General features: G+C 38.8%; 1 protein-coding gene across 48 annotated transcripts in view; it reads right to left on the bottom strand.

Annotated features, from left to right (window-relative positions):
• The window catches only part of PTPRD (protein tyrosine phosphatase receptor type D), a 1,712,576-nt gene that overhangs the window by 660,387 nt on the left and 1,034,131 nt on the right, over nt 1-18,058 (bottom strand). The gene's annotated exons all lie outside the window — the stretch shown is intronic.

Below are 18,058 nucleotides of genomic sequence, written 5' to 3' on the forward strand. Positions count from 1 at the left end.
GTTAGTCATTCGGTATCTAACAGCAAAGGATACTGACTGATGTTTTTACAGTGTGAGTAGAAGAAAAGGTATTTTCATTCATTTATATAAAGAAGATAACTATTTTGGTTACAAATAAAACAAAATCTGACATATAAAAGAGAAAACAAAATCCTCTGTAATTAATTACCATCACCTTTCACATGTTAGTCTATGAAGAGAGACAGGATACCTGCTTTATATGCATATTACTACATAATCCAGGCTAGCAGGTAAGGATAATCCGTGTACTCTTTGGACTCAATCAACAACAACTTTTATGATCTTTTGGGAAATACAGGTCTGACTGTATACATAGCCCTGAGCATTAAGGACCAGATCCAGTGCCCAGAAGTTAATACAAAGCCTCTTGTTGACTCCAATGGGCTTTGGATCAGGCTCTAAGAGAAAAATTAATATTAAAAAGGTGCATTTCATTCTCACTGAACAAATGTATTCATTTCCAAAGTATACTACAGATGACAGACTCTACATTCAGAGGCAAAGTTCCTTCAACTTAAACTTTTGTGACAGTAGCTACAATCTTTAAAATTGGTCTCCTTTAAAACAAAAACATTACAAAGAAAAGAAATACAAAAGCATTGATCTAAACTTTTCAGCAGAGGAATGGACATGAGAAGCGCTTAGATATTATTGTATTAATTTATTATTATTGTATTGTATTATTGTATTAATTATAGAGCAACTACTGGAGCTGGCTGGAAATTTTTCAATGAATAGATTTTACTAATAGAAAAAATTTCTTGTGCTCACATTTTTGCCAAAAATACTGACATTTTCTCAGCCAACCTTAAAATGTCCCTAGAGAGAGAGGTAAGTTGTGATCGTTAGTGGTACACTCAGAAACTTACACAGTTCTGAACCACCTTTGATTAATCAAATCCAATTTTTTTTTCCTGCAAATTTTGTAAGGCACAAATACACACTGAACTGTCAACAGTAAATAATATTTGAATAGTACCGTGAATGTCATGCTAACTAAACACATGGGGAAGGCTCTCTAAAACTGATGCAGTGAGGTGTAACTTGTAACACTGCAAGGACTGAGTCCAAGGTAGGACAGGCAGTACTCTATAATAGCGCCTCCTTCCTTCCAAGACTCTGCCAACAAGAGCAGATTTAACTCCAGTAATGCAAACCCCAAGCATTCAAATATGAGTCAGGCCTCCAAAAGTCTTGAGGTTGGCTTTAAAATAGTGAGGGTTTATTTTTTTTTCAAAATAAACAATAGATTTTAGGCTCTCTCTTTCCTCCCCCGCCCCCAGAAACCATTTCTGGTTTCTGAGCCTTTAGAGTGCCCGTGGGTCATGTTCTCAAGTTTTTTCTCAGAAACCATGAGGGTTAGTAAGATGTGGTCTTTGGTATTGAGATTCTCATGTAATGACTAGACTTCAGGAACTGGGGCTTTAAGACAAACACCAAATATCATGAGACTCACAGTAAAATTGTAAGAGTTGACAACAGTGTAACTCCTGTCAGGGGCTCCACAAAAACTCCAGGGGAAGAAATTACTGCAAAGAGAAGCAGGGCATTCCCTGGCAAAAACCCCTTCTTGATTACCCTTGGATCAGGCTACCCTGCCCATCACCCAAAGCAAGGGAGGCTATGGCTTGTTTCTACAGTTACATTCTCCTCTCCAGTGCATTTTCTGCTACTGGAGCACTGCTTAGAGATTGGGAACATGGGTATGCCTTAATGGGACCATTCTGAGCCTGCTATCAGTTTACCTCTTTCGTGACCCCATCAGCAGCACTGGCCAATCAGGGGGATTAGCAGCAGCAGGAAGAGTCACTGCCACAGCCAGTCATTTCTCATTCAGAATGAGGGCTGGTAGGAGCAGAAGGAGAAATGGGAGGGGGATGCTCAGGAGGGACAGGTCCAAGGAGCTGTTTCTGCAGCAGCAGCAGAGGACCAGAGGCCTAAAGAGATCAGGAACATCACTCCACCCCAGGAAGCCAGCAGGACTGGTAGCTGCCATCCAGGAGGGGAGGCAGCCCAGGAAGAGGAGAGTGCACCCCAGCATTGAGTGCATTAAAATATGTACATTTTTCTTGAAAAGAGACCACTTAAAAAGTGCTTGTCTTAGGGGAAATTTTCACAAAAAACATTTGAGTTGTGAATTCATATAAAAATGAAGGGACACAAAATTAAACACCATTTCTGAGAAATTTTGCATATTATCTGTTCAGCATATGGTAATGTGGCTTTTGATTTCACTGCTGTTTCCCCTCATTTCCCAACTGCACTACTGTAATAAGTAATAAATAATAATAATTTCTATTTAACTACAAAACAATTGGGAGTTTGTGAACATATTACTGCTCTAGCTGTTCCTTTCAACACTATGTGTCCACATCTGCCTCACTAGTAAGTCTTCAGGGAAAAAGCTAAGGGTCTGACCCTGAAAGAATTTACATGCCTGAGTAATTTTACTCATGTAAATAGTCCCACTGAAGTCCTGCTCACAGGATCAGAGGCATGAAATAGTCATGAATTAGCTGCAGCCTAATTTGGGGTAGGTATTTCCACAACGACCAAAAGAGAAATTAAACTGACAGTGATATTTTTAGAAAAATAAATTAAATATGAAAAGAAGCTGCTGTTGCTCAAATAAAATATTTAATGGGCTGGCTGTGGATACAATATTTATTATACTCAGAAGCTAAACATTTATCAATATAAATCAAGAATGATCTTTCTTTAGATAAAATGGGTAAAAAATTTTGCACTGCTTCCTGCACAGCTGTATCCTCTATAGTGCCTGCCACTGTAAGTATCTAATTTTCTAACTTCTGCTGCCCTTGGGGACGTCTGCAGCGGTAGAGAATGGGTCAAGATTTTCTCCTTTAATGCATATTTTGGCGTATGTTCTTTCAATAAAAGTAACATGATCTAATTTGTTTTCTGGATATTCTCGAGTATTTCTCTCCCCTTCATGCATATTTATCCTCCTCTCTACTCACCAACACCCATCATTCTAAAAATCCTGGAGTCATTGTACTTATTTTACGCTGTAGTCATGTCTGCTTCACTTCCACCCAGTCCTCTCTCTTTAAAGCTCCCACACAGTCTCCTTCTTCCTACTCAATCTTGTTTTTGGAACAGCTTCCCTCTTCCTTAACACCAAGTGACCTGCCTTCTCTGAACATACACTGCTTTCACGCAGCCTTTCAGTGAGGACCTCATCCCTGAGCCACTCTGCTCCCATTTTTTCATTTGATGTTTCTTGCTTATATTATAGTCATGTTTGTTATGGTCCAATCATACAGTTTACTGAGGCAAAAATTCCTATTACAAGACAAAGGGCCAAATTCAGTCCTAGCCATAACCGGCTGCAGCTCCATTAACTTCAATAGAATTGTACCTGCTTAATATAGATCTGAATTGGGCCCACTGATTTTCAGTGGGCAATTTTGACCAAGTCAGAATGAAGGACTGCAGAATTGGGCCCTTAGATTTCAAAATAGCTGGGTCAGAGAACTTTTTATATTTCTGCAAAGCACATTGTTCACTTAAGATGAAATTCACCACACGCCGAGGGCCAACACGAGGTCTATGCACCACTAACTTGCCACTCAACATTTCAGTCCTGGAAATATTTATGAACATTCTTAACATCATGCACATCAGCAGGCTGACCTCAATGGGGCTCCTTAAATGTGTAAAGTTAAGGACTGGCATGAGTATTTAGAAGATTCTGGCTGAAGTCCTCAGGATAGGCTTTGTGATAGCTCTCTCTGCTGCGGTGAATTTTACCCTTACGATGCACTTTGAATGATTAAGAATAATAATATCCTCTTCAGCAAAAAGTATCTAAAATTGATCTTAGTGTAGCTGAGGCTTGATCAGTGACATATAAATCCTAAAAATCTCCCCTCTTTATTTTGCTTTCATCTCTCACTGTGTCACATTACAGCACTTAGTTTCTGCGTTTGTTTCACTGCAACTAATAACTTTACTGGGGAGCGTGACAAGACTGTTCCATTTAGTCTGTGCTCCCTATTCCTCTTCATTTTTCCCAAACGTATTACTTTCCATTTTTTCATATCAGATTGTATTTCCATTTCTTGGTCCAGTCTCCTAAGAGATCTGTATCCCTCTGGATCTAGTTATAGTGTTAGCCATTCTGTGTCTTACTTCCAATGTAATGATCCTCATCCAGATCTGTACCTCATCAAGAGAGATCCCCAGAACCATCTACTGCCTGCCCCCTTCCAGCTAAAGGGGAAAAAATGAAGAAAAAAACCCCAAAAATGTGCACCCTGTTTTTAATCCTCTTCTCTAACCAAACGGTTATAATGATGATGATATTACAACTCAACCCTTCATCTTTCTTATGAAAACTCATTAAATGCTTTTTGAAAATCTAAACCTGTAAGATCCAATGTCATTTCCTCCTTCTGTGATGGCAATGATATGGCCTGTTCCAAAACCTGTTGAATTTAATGGAAGACTCCCATTAGATTCAAGTGGGCTTTGGCTTGAGCTCTTAATGAACAAAAATAGTTAAATAAGCAAGAGTTTACTATCATAGATCTATGGTGGAAGTCTCCATCCCAAATGGTATCTTTCCTTTTTCTCCCTTATTAAAGCCTAAAAACTGTACCCAATTGTTTTCCCTAAAGTGATAAATCATGTTTCATCTAATATTGTTTCAAATTTTTCCCCAAAAGAAACAAATAGACTACAGTTTGAATACCATGTCTCAATTATTTTCTGTATAATAGTACTACAGTATGTTTGCCATTTCCAGTCCTTAGGAAATTGCCCATTCCTCAAAAACCAATGTAGCAATGATCTAGAACATCACTTATTTCCTTCAGTATATCGCTGTTTAACTTACTTTCTCTTGACACTAGAAAATGCTCTAACTCTGAATGGTTGTCCAGTGGGATAAGGGGATTGTGAAATTCCCTGTTCCTTGAGCACCGTTGCAAAAGAGCTAAGCAAAAATTACTGTCTGTGTCCTCAGAACCTAAGTTGAATACAATGATAGAATACAGAGAATGCGGAAGGAGGTTTATAGTGACAGGAGCTGGCCAGCAGGCTTTGAAATCTATTATTTTTTTCAGGAAACCCTGAGGGCTGATTTCAGAATATATTGGCTGGCTCTCCTGATTATCCAAAGTTTTTAGATGTCACCTGGACATTTTGATAATTACGGTTCTAGCATAGGAGATGTGTGTGTGTACACACACACAAAAAGAGAGAGATGTGCTATATTATTACATATGAAATCACATTTTGGAATGAGATACATAATTTATTTTCCTAATTTAGGGTTTGAGCCAGCAGGCTTTGAAATCTATTATTTTTTTCAGGAAACCCTGAGGGCTGATTTCAGAATATATTGGCTGGCTCTCCTGATTATCCAAAGTTTTTAGATGTCACCTGGACATTTTGATAATTACGGTTCTAGCATAGGAGATGTGTGTGTGTACACACACACAAAAAGAGAGAGATGTGCTATATTATTACATATGAAATCACATTTTGGAATGAGATACATCATTTATTTTCCTAATTTAGGGTTTGAGCCGCTTTCCGTTATTGTGAACAGCATAACTCACATTTTCTTAATGGGAATAGAGTAAGACTCATAGGATGCGGAAATATGAGAAGCTGAAGTACGCTAATACTAATAAAAGTAAGTCATGTATATCACCCTAGGTTGTGATATATGTTCTTATTCAAACTATCATGCCACTTTTAATTAAAAAATAATTTAGAAGATTTTAGTGCTGCTACTTATTGTTTTTATGAGACTATATCATGATTAAGAGGACCTTGTTTTTAATAAACTGAAAATGAGTCTAGTCAAGTAGAAATGACTGGGTAGAAAATGGAGACATTTCAAAGCACACCCATGATAGCAATAAGCAATGTCCTTTGTGTTTGGGTGATGATGCAGAAAGGATATGTATAAATGATGGCAGGTACAGAAAATAATGTGTATCCCCTTTTTATTTGTATATGCAATATAAATGATAATTTTATATAGTATTTCAAAAAGAGACAAACATTAGCCTTTTAAGAGGGAGGGAGCGTGAGTGTGCATGTGTGTAGTGGAATAAGTCCAAGTCACAAAGTCTGGATTGGGATATGAACTTTTCCTAAATTTTGTGGTTTTCAGATACTTGGTTTTGTTTCAGGTCCATTTCCAGTAGAGCTGGGTGAACTTTTCTGGGAGAATAGTCTATTCAGAAAATAATGCAGTTTTGGTCAACCCTAAACTCACCAATTTGACATGAATAATTTCAACCATTCACAATATGGCCAGAGCAGGAGGTGATGGTGGTGTCGCTTCCCTCACTCATAACTTTTAAGCTGGTCATTAGGGCACTCAGTTGGAGGACGTGACAAATCCAATTTTGAATGACCTTTCTGGAACAGACACAAAAGGGACTTTCGATTCCCAGAAAATTCCCCAAACTTTCGGATTTGGGGTCTACCCAACAGCCCAACCCTTCCCCCATTTTTAACTGCTTCTGAATCAAAAGATCAGTTATTCATCCAGCTCTAACCTGTAGTGCACAGTTTCTCTCTCTAATGTGTGTGCATGCGCACACACACATCACTGGTTTCCCGTTAAAAGAACATTAAAGGTTGCATAGAGTGAATTAATCACTAACAACTGAAGATATGCCAAAGTTAAACTTCAAAACACAACCTTAACCACCTCCCTTTGTGCATACACATTAACAGTGTTAAGGAAACAGATGATGACCAAGAAACAAAACAAAACACAAAGTCAAATATGAAACTGACAAGGCAGGTGTTAAATGTCACTGCTCAAGCAATTAGGTGTTTGCTCTTTTCATCCCCTGACCTATAATTCATGTGTATATTATCTCTTTAGAGTTCTTGTTCATATATTTATCTGTAAAGCACCTCTCTCTCATACCCACTTTCATACAAGACTCTTTATAAGAGTATTTTAAATAGTTTTTAATTGAGATTTCTGAGGGATTTTTTTAATAGAAAAAATAAATTCCAAAATCTGGAGCTGTTTGGCTAGATTCCAGTGGAACACCAGGTTGTACCAGGTGATGACAAAGTGTGGAAAGGGCTCCAGTGTAGTCCTGACACACTGAGTACCCACCTCGACTACATGAATGCTGTGGTAATTTGTGTTGGCTGCCCACAACCCCAAAGGGCTGCTCTGTCAGCTTGCATCATGGAAGCATAGGGCCTCCCTGGCTGTGCCCCCTTAACCTTGACTACAACTCCTACCACAGCAGGCAGAAGGAGTATGGGTGAGGAGACGAGAGTGGCAAAGGAATAGCTATAGAGGCTTTCCTCTCCAAGAAATTTCCTACACAAAGGGATTCCTCCCTATGCCTGATTAAACTGATTTTAGGGCAGCTTTGCCCCACTGGAAGTGTGCAAGTTGCCCCTCACAGGATCTGGCCCTAAGAGAGTAATATGTAAATAAAAAGAAGCAAATTCTGAAGGCTAAATTGTGCCTCTCTCTTAGTGAAATCAATGTGGGTTATATTTATGTATGTATTAGAGGAAAGAATCTAATTCAAGTTGTCTTAACTAGCTCACATGTAAAAGAGAGACAAGCTTTTGAACTTTGCAGAGCTATTCTTCAGGTCACTTTGTCTTTCTCACCAATAGAAGTTCATCCAATAAAAGATATTATCTCACTCACCTTGTCTCTCCCATATCATGGGACCAACACAGCCATAGCAACACTGAAAACAACAATGTGCACAAGAGACACTGCTGCCCTAAAAAATAGGATCTGACATTCTAACTTTTAAAAACTCTTAAGTCATGATATTCTCCCATTTATTTAAATTACTACTATGGAGTACTGAGCTGTACTGTTTGTCTTAAACTACAGCGTTGAAAAAAGATGTATTGTGTTAAACATAACAAGGGAATCTTCCTAGTTCACGAGAGGTAATTTTGAGCTGGAAAATACGATGAAACTTGTATTGAGAGTTGCTAGGGAATGAAATGAGACAGCTGCTAAGGCAAAACACTATCTGAATATGCCTGACACATTCTATCCAAAAGTTTTTATAGTTTGATCTTCCATTTTTGGCTTTGTGTTACCAGAAACTAAAAATTACATCAGCAGTGGGTATGCATATATACTGTTGCTAAGGATTGATGAAGTTGCCAGGTGAAAATGGCCTCCATTAACCTGCCACAAATATCTAAATATGTTGATAGGAGTGGGCTGTTAAGGAGATAGTCTTGGAAAATTGGGTGATCTGTTATTTCTCAACTGTCATTTAACAATAAAGCAACTGGAGTATTTGTTGCTCATTCATTTTGTGCACACAAACTAGTTTCGGTGTTTTGTCTAGCCTACAACCCACCAAAGTACAGATGAAGTGAGTGTCTAACATAATGATGATACTATTAAATAAATGTTGTGCTCTAGAGAAAGTGAATCTCAACTAGGCATTCAGTATGACCTATAAGATCATTATGACCTGGACTGCTAGCTGTTCATGTGGTTCTAACTAACAGAGGTAGAAGATTGTTGTCCCTTTACATTTGATAACTGACCCTTTCAGTCTGTTTTTTCTTCTTTAATACTGTCTTTACTTTACTTCCTTCCTATGCCAGTGTTAGCACACAGGAACAAAACTAGTCTCTTCCGTCCCACTCTCTGACATTTGGAGCTGCTTCCATCTGCTCTATGGTTTTGAGATAGACTATTCTGCCCTCTCTGCTAAGGATTCTTCTTAAGGTTTCTCTGTGGTGCTCTTGTTGCTTCATAGCAGTTGATTTCACTTGACAGCTTCATGTGTGAGACTCTGTGTATTGACATTCAGGATACATGCTGCAAATATGTCTAGTGCTTCTGTCTGATTCTCTGGAAATGAAGTGTTTTTGTCAATTTCTCTGATCTCTTTGTTGGTGATGAAGTCTTTTAACCAATGCCCAGAATCTTTCCTCAACACTTATTTTTGAGGGCATCTAATATTTTGGTGGCTCTCCAGACATATGCTAGCACAGAGATTACAGTTTAATTGAAAATTATCAATTTTATTCTTTTGCTGTATATCTTTGATTGCTGAATTCATTACATGCTGTGTGTGCCTTTATATCCTTGATCTCACTTCCTTCTTGAGGTCTCTGTTGGCCAAGAGGGTGCTGCCCAGGTAAGAGAACTGTTCTACTTTCTTGATATTGTTGCCTTCTAATGTGATGTTACTACTTCATATCAGGGTTACAAAGATGTTTCTTTTGACATAACTAATTTTGAGCCCTGCTTGGCCTGCTGTTTTTGCCAGGTTGTCTTTGTTTGTAACTTTGCAGGGGTGTTGCTCAGTAGCACATCATCATCAATGAAATTTAGATCTTCTAGGCATTTGCTATCTACCCATGCTATATTACTGTTTGTGTTGCTAATAGGTCTTCATTATTTAGTCTATGGCAATGCCAAACAACAACAAAGAGAAAAGGCAGCCCTATTTCATGCCATTGTCCATGTGAATGATGTTGATGGCAGTGGTCAAAGTTACCTTGGAAGCAACTAAAAATATGCTCAAAGTAAAATAATGAAATAGATACTGTGAAATCAATAGACCAGGTTCTTTAATTATTGTGCGTCACAAATATAACAGACATTCTTTCTAAGGTACTAGTTAACATAGTAGCACTGCTGCTTTTCTCGCAATTTGCATATATTTGCATAGTATTACCAATAGTGTTTTTCATTGTAATTTTGCTTGTAAAACCTTGTCTGTCTTAGTCATTTCAGACAGCAACTCCTTAGTTATAAATCAAATTACCGAGGAAGGGGAGGATGGCAGCAGCCATTTCACCAAAACATCCATGTATAAGGATTAAAAGAATGTGATTGCAGTTTCAAGCCTAACTTGCTAGACACTATTATTATGACACTACAAGTTATAAGCATATAATCTGCCAATCACAGACAAACATTGCAGAGACATTCAGTGATTCACAAATGCCACACAGATGCTTGTTGTATTAAGATGAAGCTATAAAAGTGCAGGGAGACCAAAATCTAAGATTTCATAAGAAAACTATAATGGTCAAGTTAGCTGGAGGATTCGCTCCATCTTTAGGAGTCATCCCTGAAGGCATTCCACCATCTCTCATGCCTTCCAGATGGTCTATGAAACTGCTGCTGTGTTCTTGCCTCAGCTGCAGGTTTTAAAAGACAGACTTGTAGTAAAAGTCACTTAAGAGTAAGATCTCATGAAAACATCTGCCAGGGGTTCCACCCAAACTTGGAGGTAACTGTTGAAGTTACAAGAGCCAAGCCAGCACATGACTGCTCTTGTGTTATGGAAGCTTATGTCTGTAAGCTTAGCTTTGACTGACACATTATTTCCTCTCTGCACCCCAATCTATTTTTTACCTCACTAAGCTTATAAAAAACTCTGCATAAATTCTCTCTCTCAGCCTGTTCTGTAATCCTGTGAACACATTGTCTTCCTGTTCATTCCTTCAGCCAGCAAGCACCAGCTGTTGGATCCTGGAAACAATTTTATTTATGTTAAAAAAAAAAGATGATCAGAAAGCTGTGAAAACTGCAGAGTGTTGTGCTATGCAGAAGTGGTTGAGTGAGAGTGTTTGACTTAGGTAAAAGAAATTATTATGGCTTCCATCAATCAATGTACAACCCAGCTCTAGTTAAATCTGTTTATTGAGGAAAGATAAAACTCTGAATGTGCTCGTTCTGTAAACTAAACCAGTTTTGATTGTTCTGTGTAGGCATTAAACAGAAGTCACACTGAGAACTGAAAGAACTGGGATGAACTCAAATAAATAATCTTAACATAGTCTGCCATATTACATCATCAATTTTCCCCTTATTTTTAATGGGAAACAAACCCCAATGCATGTGCCCTTCATATTTTAACAAAGACATTTTCAAGTTTTCAAAAAAGAGAATGGAAACTATTTTTGAAGATTTCAGAAAAAGTTCATTAACATGCACATATATTCTCTATATAGATATAAAAGTTACAAGTTGCATGGATTATAACTACTCACATGGGGCAAAGCCTCAAGATAGTACTAAGGCTATGTCTACGCTACTGTGGTAAGTTGACCTATGCTATGAAACTCCAGCTATGTGAATAATGTAGCTGGAGTCGACGTTACCATGGGGTCTCCACCATGGGGCGGTCAGAAGCTCTCCCATTGACTTACCTTACTCTTCTCATTGGGGTAGAGTACAGGGGTCAACTGGAGAGTGATCTGCTGTTGATTTGGTGGGTCTTCACTAGACCCGCTAACTCGACCGCTGGTGGATTGATCTCAGAACGTCGATCCTGGCTGTAGTGTAGACCTGTAGTGTAGTCTCCATACTGGGCTGGGCTTTGCAGAGATATTACAGGGGAATGAACCCTTACCCTCAGGATGATCTATAACCATTACCACAAACCTGAGGTTATATAGCCTCTACCACTGAAGAGAGGATGGGATCCATATATCTGTTATGCCTGCCTCTTCCCCCTAGAATGCAGGGAGTTTTTATTGGGCAAAACTCCTTGTCACACAAAGTGTTGTGAACACTCTGTCTAGCCAATTCAAATCCTGTCTCCACTTGTGTTACAGAACTGCACCACATTCATTGTAAATGGACCCTCTGTGACTGCAGTAACACGGGGAGGATGTGATCCTTATGGAACACTACAGATCCCTGCATAGCTTAAGGGTGCACTAGAGAGGAGCTCCAGGACCTTCTTCATTACAATGCACCACACAGGAGGCGAGCAGAATGCTGGTATTAGTGCTCCCTGAGCACGTAGTGGTTAGTTAGTGCGTTCAATAGTGCTTTGCACTCCAAAACAGACATGTGGATGAGAGAGTGGCCTATGCCTTACCCCTCAGTGCACCTGCTTGTATTTGGAGATTGTCACTGCAGGGAGAACGTCTCATCCTTTTTCAAGCATAGTAAGTGCCACTGGTGCCCACATCCACCTCACAGCTTCTACCTGCAGAATGCCTCAAACCATTTTCACATTACCAGTGTATCTACAAGCCTTTCCCCTCCCCCGGCCCCGAGTGACTATTGTGCTTATTTTGCCATTAATGAACAATGACCTCCACCTTTCCTTGTTGGTGTTACTAGAAATGTATCAGATGTAAAATGTAGTAAGAGAACAAAAAAAGTGCTACTGTGGCTAAATAACAAAATAAAAGAAGCAGTGAGAGGCAAAAAGGTATGCTTTAAAAAGTGGAAGTTAAATCTGAGTGAGGAAAATAGAAAGGAATATACATTCTGGCAAATGAAGTGTAAAAATATAATCAGGAAGGGCAACAAAGAATTTGAAGGACAGCTAGCCAAAGAATCAGAAAGTAATAGCAAACATTTTTTTAAGTATATCAGAAACAGGAATCCTGCTAAACAACCAGTGAGGTCACTGGACGATTGAGATGCTAAAGGAGCGCTCAAGGATGATAAGGCCATTGCAGAGAAACTAAATGAATTCTTTGCATCAGTCATCACGTCTGAGGACGTGAGGGAGATTCCCAAACCGGAGCCATTCTTTTTACGTGACAAATCTGAGGAACTGTATCAGATTGAGGTATCATTAGAGGAGGTTTTGGAACAAACAGTAATGTCACCAGGACCAAATGGTATTCACCCAAGAGTTCTGAAGGAACGCAAATGTGAAATTGCAGAATTACTAACTGTAATCGGTAATCTGTCATTTAAATCAGGTTCTGTACCAAACGACTGGAGGATAGCTAATGTGATATAAATTTTTAAAAAGGGCTCCAGAGGTGATCTCAGCAATTACAGGTGGGTAAGCCTGACTTCAGTTCTGGGCAAACTGGTTGAAACTATAGTAAAGAACAAAACTGTCAGACACATGATGAATATAATTTGTTGGGGAAGAGTCAACATGGTTTCTGTAAAGGGAAATCATGCCTCCCCAATCTACGAGAATTCTTTGAGGGGGTCAACAAACATGTGGACAAGGGGGAAATCCAGTGGATATAGTGTACTTAGATTTTGAGAAACCCTTTGACAAGGTCCCTCACTAAAGGCTCTTAAGCAAAGAAAGCTGTCATGGGTAAGAAGAAAGGTCCCCTTATAGATTGGTAACCGGTTAAAAGATAGGAAACAAAGGGTAGGAATAAATGGTCAGTTTTCAGAATGAAGAGTGGTAAATAGTGTTGTCCCCCCGGGGTCTGTACTCGGACCAGTCCTATTCGACATATTCATAAATGATCTGGAAAAAGGGGTAAACAGTGAGGTGGCAAAATTTGAAAATGATACAAAACTACTGAAGACTGTGAAGTCCCAGGCAGACTGCGAAGAGCTGCAAAAGGATGTCTCAAAACTGGGTGACCGGGCAACAAAATGGCAGATGAAATTCAATCTTGATAAATGTTAAGTAATACACATTGGAAAACATAATCCCAACTATACATATAAAATTATGGGGTCTAAATTATCTGTTACCCCTCAAGAAAGAGATCTTGGATCATTATTCTGTGAAAACATCCACTCAAATGTGCAGTGGCAGTCAAAAGAGCAAACAGAATGTTGGGAATTATTAAGAAAGGAATAGATAGTAAGACAAAAATATCATATTTCCTCTATATAAATCCATGGTATGCCTACATCATGAATACCACGTACAGATGTGGTCGCCCCATCTCAAAAAAAGATATATTGGAATTGGAAAAGGTTCAGAAAAGAGAAACAAAAATAATTAGAGGTATGAATGACTTCCATATGAGGACAGATTAATAAGACTGGGACTTTTGAGCTTGGAAGAGAGACAAGTAAGGGGGGATATGATTGAGGTCTATTAAATCATAACTGGTGTGTAAAAAGTAGATAAGGAAGCATTGTTTACTACTTCTCATAATGCAAGAACTAGGGGTCACCAAATGAAATTAATAGGCAGCAGGTTTAAAACAAACAAAAGGAAGTATTTCTTCACACAATGCACAGTCAACCTGTGGAACTCCAGAGGATGTTGTGAAGGCCAAGACTATAACAGGGGTTCAAAAAAGAACTAGATAAATTCATCAATGGCTATTTGCCAGGATGATCAGGGATGGTGTCCCTAGCCTCTGTTTGCCAGAAGCTGGGAATGGGAACAGAGGATGGATCACTTGATGATTGCCTGTTCAGTTCATTCCCTCTGGGGCACCTGGCATTGGCCACTGTTGGAAGACAGCATTTTAGTCTAGATGGACCTTTGCACTGACCCAGTATGGCCATTCTTATGTTTTCATGTCATGGAGAGTACGGTAGGAGAGAAATGCAGATTGCAACTGGAGAAATATTGCAGTCATTGTGTCAACACTTAGCAACGAGCATCTGAAAAGCCAACTCTAAACATCTGCTTTGTGCATTGATTTTGGTGGATTCTGACTTCCTGTTTGGAGACTTAATTGCAGCTGTGTCTGCATAGAACTAGTTTGTAGAACCCATACAACATATTTTGGATGAGAAATCCAATGATGTGAAGTGGTTTAGATAAGCCCAAGTAGCTCTACTTTCTTCTTGTATTTGGAGGTAAAGGGAATACAATTGGTATTTTACTTCCAGTCTATAATATACCTTTTATGCTGCGCAAAAGCATAATACAAAGAGCTAGCAGGAGTTATCTGAGCTGAAGTTTCTGCAATGAAAAGTGCAATACGTAACTGAAATAAATAAAAAATAATATAAATTGCAATAAATAACAGTGTTATTACAAAGAATTATACAATCTATTATCTGCTAAGGGAGCTCAATGAATACTTCACTATGCAAACATCTTCAATGGTTTTCTATGTAAAGTGAATTTAATATCTGTGAAAGGTGATGGATTGACTCTAGTAGAAGGTACCCTTCTCTATTCATCGCCAAGACAGTTAAAGCAAAGGTAGCAAGTATCTCCGCACTTTTGTGCGCTAGCAAGGATATGAAGCAACCACATCTAGGGTAGCTTAGTCTCCATATTTCCATTCTTTCACTCTTTGGCCTCTGAGACTGCCTCCAAGAACTCACTCAAATAGCCAAAAACAAGATGCAATGCTATTGGCAACAAGTTAATTCGAAGAGTTTAGATGTGTGCTGCTGTAGCAGTAGCTGGCAAACCCAAGTCTGGCCTGTCTACCCAGAGTTTCAGTGCCTTTCTACCTATTTTACCTTTGATCCTTACTTTGTATTTACCCCCCGCACCAAAAAACAAAAAAACAAAAAAAAACCAAACCCATAACCAAACAAAAAAAGAGGGGAGCTGTCAGATCATTTATAGCACAAAGAGGACTCTATTTAAAAAAATTATTTAAAACAACACTAGAAGAGGTTTAGGTCTCTGAGCGTCCTACAGATGCCCCAAGAGTGCCCTAGTGAGCTCCCACTCTAATATTATGTCACAGTGGGAGACATTCCAGCTGTGAAAAGAACATTTCTTCAGCTGCTGTGGGACAGCTACGGCTCAGGCCTCCCTTACTCTGCCTGTTGACTGCAAAACTGCCTGGGGACATCTCGCTTTTCTGCTTGGGTGGCCCTCCCTGAAGCCACGAAGGGAAAGAAGAGAGCCACACATAGAGTCCACCTTGCTACCCTTTTCCTTTCCAGCCTTTTTTCCCACTCTAGTGATTTCAGGGAAAAATCCCCTCGTCCAGGAAGGGAAAGGAGATGTGATGTGGGTAATGAGGCCATACAAAAGTCATGCCAATAAAACCTTCATACTTCACTCTTGTGTTTTCCTTTTCTCAGTTTGCTCCCTTCCCAACAGTGGGGTGACGTCCAAATCACACATGAATTTATTACATGGTTTCCAATTTGACATGCACCTTTGATCACTTTTAATCCCCATTCTGCCCTATAAATTCCATTAGCAACAGAAATTGCTCTTTCCAGATGATACCGTAATAATTTGTAAAGCTATTTCATAACACGATACAAGAAAATTTCTCCCCACCCTATTTTTATGGTTTTGTATAATGAAGTGAAAAAACTTTGTTTAATCCTGCAGTAATTACTCTCTCTCAGGCTGGCAAATGAATTTTTTAAATGTACTACAATATTTAGATTTTGAAAAAAAATCTTGAAAGCATTTTTGAAAAAAAATTTTAAAAAAAAAATCAAGAGAAACTTTGATTTAGTGTATTTTTTCTGTAAATAATATGATGAACACCCCCCAACCTTGTATTCCCATAACTGGAAAAATGTCTACAAATAAAGAGAGAGTCTAAAATGGGAATCTCACTCCCCATCTGGCGGCTCTTTTCTCTGCAGATGACAGCTGGATTTTCAAACTCGCATTGTGAGGAAATGTGCATAAAAACTTAGAATTAATTTGCACCAACTAAGCTGAAACAAATCGCCCAAGTACAGCTAGAAATTATTCTTTACATTTTGGTACCTGCACTTCTGCACACTTAAGTTTCAGACTGAACTAGGTGCTCATCATGGCAACCCACAAAGGGGCCTGATAGATCAACTTTGTATAACAGTGCTGCACTGAATAACATACTGAAGCATTAATGTGCTTTAACATGACTCTGAATCACCCATGACGGGAAACAAACAATGGTAGATGGGCACACATGAGGCTTTATCCAAAATCTACTTATGTCAGTGGAAAGATTCCCATTGATGTTAATGAGCTTTGGATCATTTGTGTCTCAGAAGTTAATGTTGAAACAATGAATTGTACTCATGTCCTGACTGTGCTCTCCTGCTGAATATGTACTGGTGATAGTTCTCTATGCAACAGACACACATGCTTTTGAAGATATAGCCAACATTGGCATGCATCTCCCATTAATTATATTGTTAAAATTTTAGCTTTAATCATTAATTTCCCCCTCTCACTCTTCTAGCATCTAGCACTACCACCTGTTAGGTATTTTTTAATCAATTGTGAATCAAAAGCCCTTCATTTTTCTATTCATTGCATACACAACAACAATTTGGTTCATTTTTTTAAAACTAATCTTGTATTAAAATTACCTCTGGTTAGGGTTAAAAGAATAGCACCTGTCACAGACACTTTAAAGAGTTAAAAATTGTGTCACTTGCCTAAATTTCTCTCCCTCCCATTGGCAGGGAGTGTTCCAGAATCACCACATCCCTACAAGTGTTGGAGGTGTATGGAGGTGCACTATAATGTAAAAGTATCATCTTGCACTATTACTGCATTTTTAATCCTCAGACCCCTTTACAAACATTGCCTCTCCCTCTAGCACTGACTAAGGAGGAGTACTGATGGGCTAAGAGGTGAGGATATGGGATGTTGCATGAGGGATTCTTCAACACAATAAAAGGATGAAGAAGCCTCCCTGCCTCCACAGAAAATCAGTGCTCTCACACATTCTGGTCTATCCTTCACTCCCTCAAACCAAAGTGTCAGTCAGTGCTGCCAAGAATAATCCATCACTTTACATATGCATATTTTTACAAAAATACTGGCATGCTTTTCGTAAGATTTAACGATGGAATTTGCAGAGACCTCTCCTTAAAAAAAAATAAATGAAGACAGACAAAATGAGAAAACAAGCTGTTGAAGTGAGCCTAAAGTGAAAAGCCTCCAGCCCTTCCAGAAACAATTATGTACCACGCATTCAGAATGAGTTAGGTACATGATGTACAAGTGGAACGGTTGCACAAGGCATGAAGAACATGTCACACCTTGGTGCTTTTTACAGTGTCCGCAGAAAGTTTTCACTTCACTGGAAAAAGGGACTGCCCTGCATGTGAACCATTGGATAAGAAGAGCTTGCAAATAGCAAGTAAATTGGAGTTATAAAATCCATTCACTTTTATTACTGTAAAATTCACATTGTAGATTCACTAAACAGGTACAAAATTTAGCAATGTTTAGTTTACAGTGTATGATTTGTAAGTTTACAGTGCTCCTTTAATCACTCATCAAAACCCATTACTCTTCATATTACCATAAATGCCATCAAAACATATCACCACAGTGGAAAGGGCATTCAAAGAAGCAAAATGTCCCAGTCTGGCTCATATGTAGGGCACTATTTTCTAATGGCATCTGATGTTGCAGGAGCTCTAAGGTCAAATTCTAATTAATGCTGCTTCCTTGTA

Source organism: Dermochelys coriacea, chromosome 5 (assembly GCF_009764565.3).
Source record: "Dermochelys coriacea isolate rDerCor1 chromosome 5, rDerCor1.pri.v4, whole genome shotgun sequence".
In the NCBI taxonomy this organism is placed as follows: Eukaryota; Metazoa; Chordata; order Testudines; family Dermochelyidae; genus Dermochelys; species Dermochelys coriacea.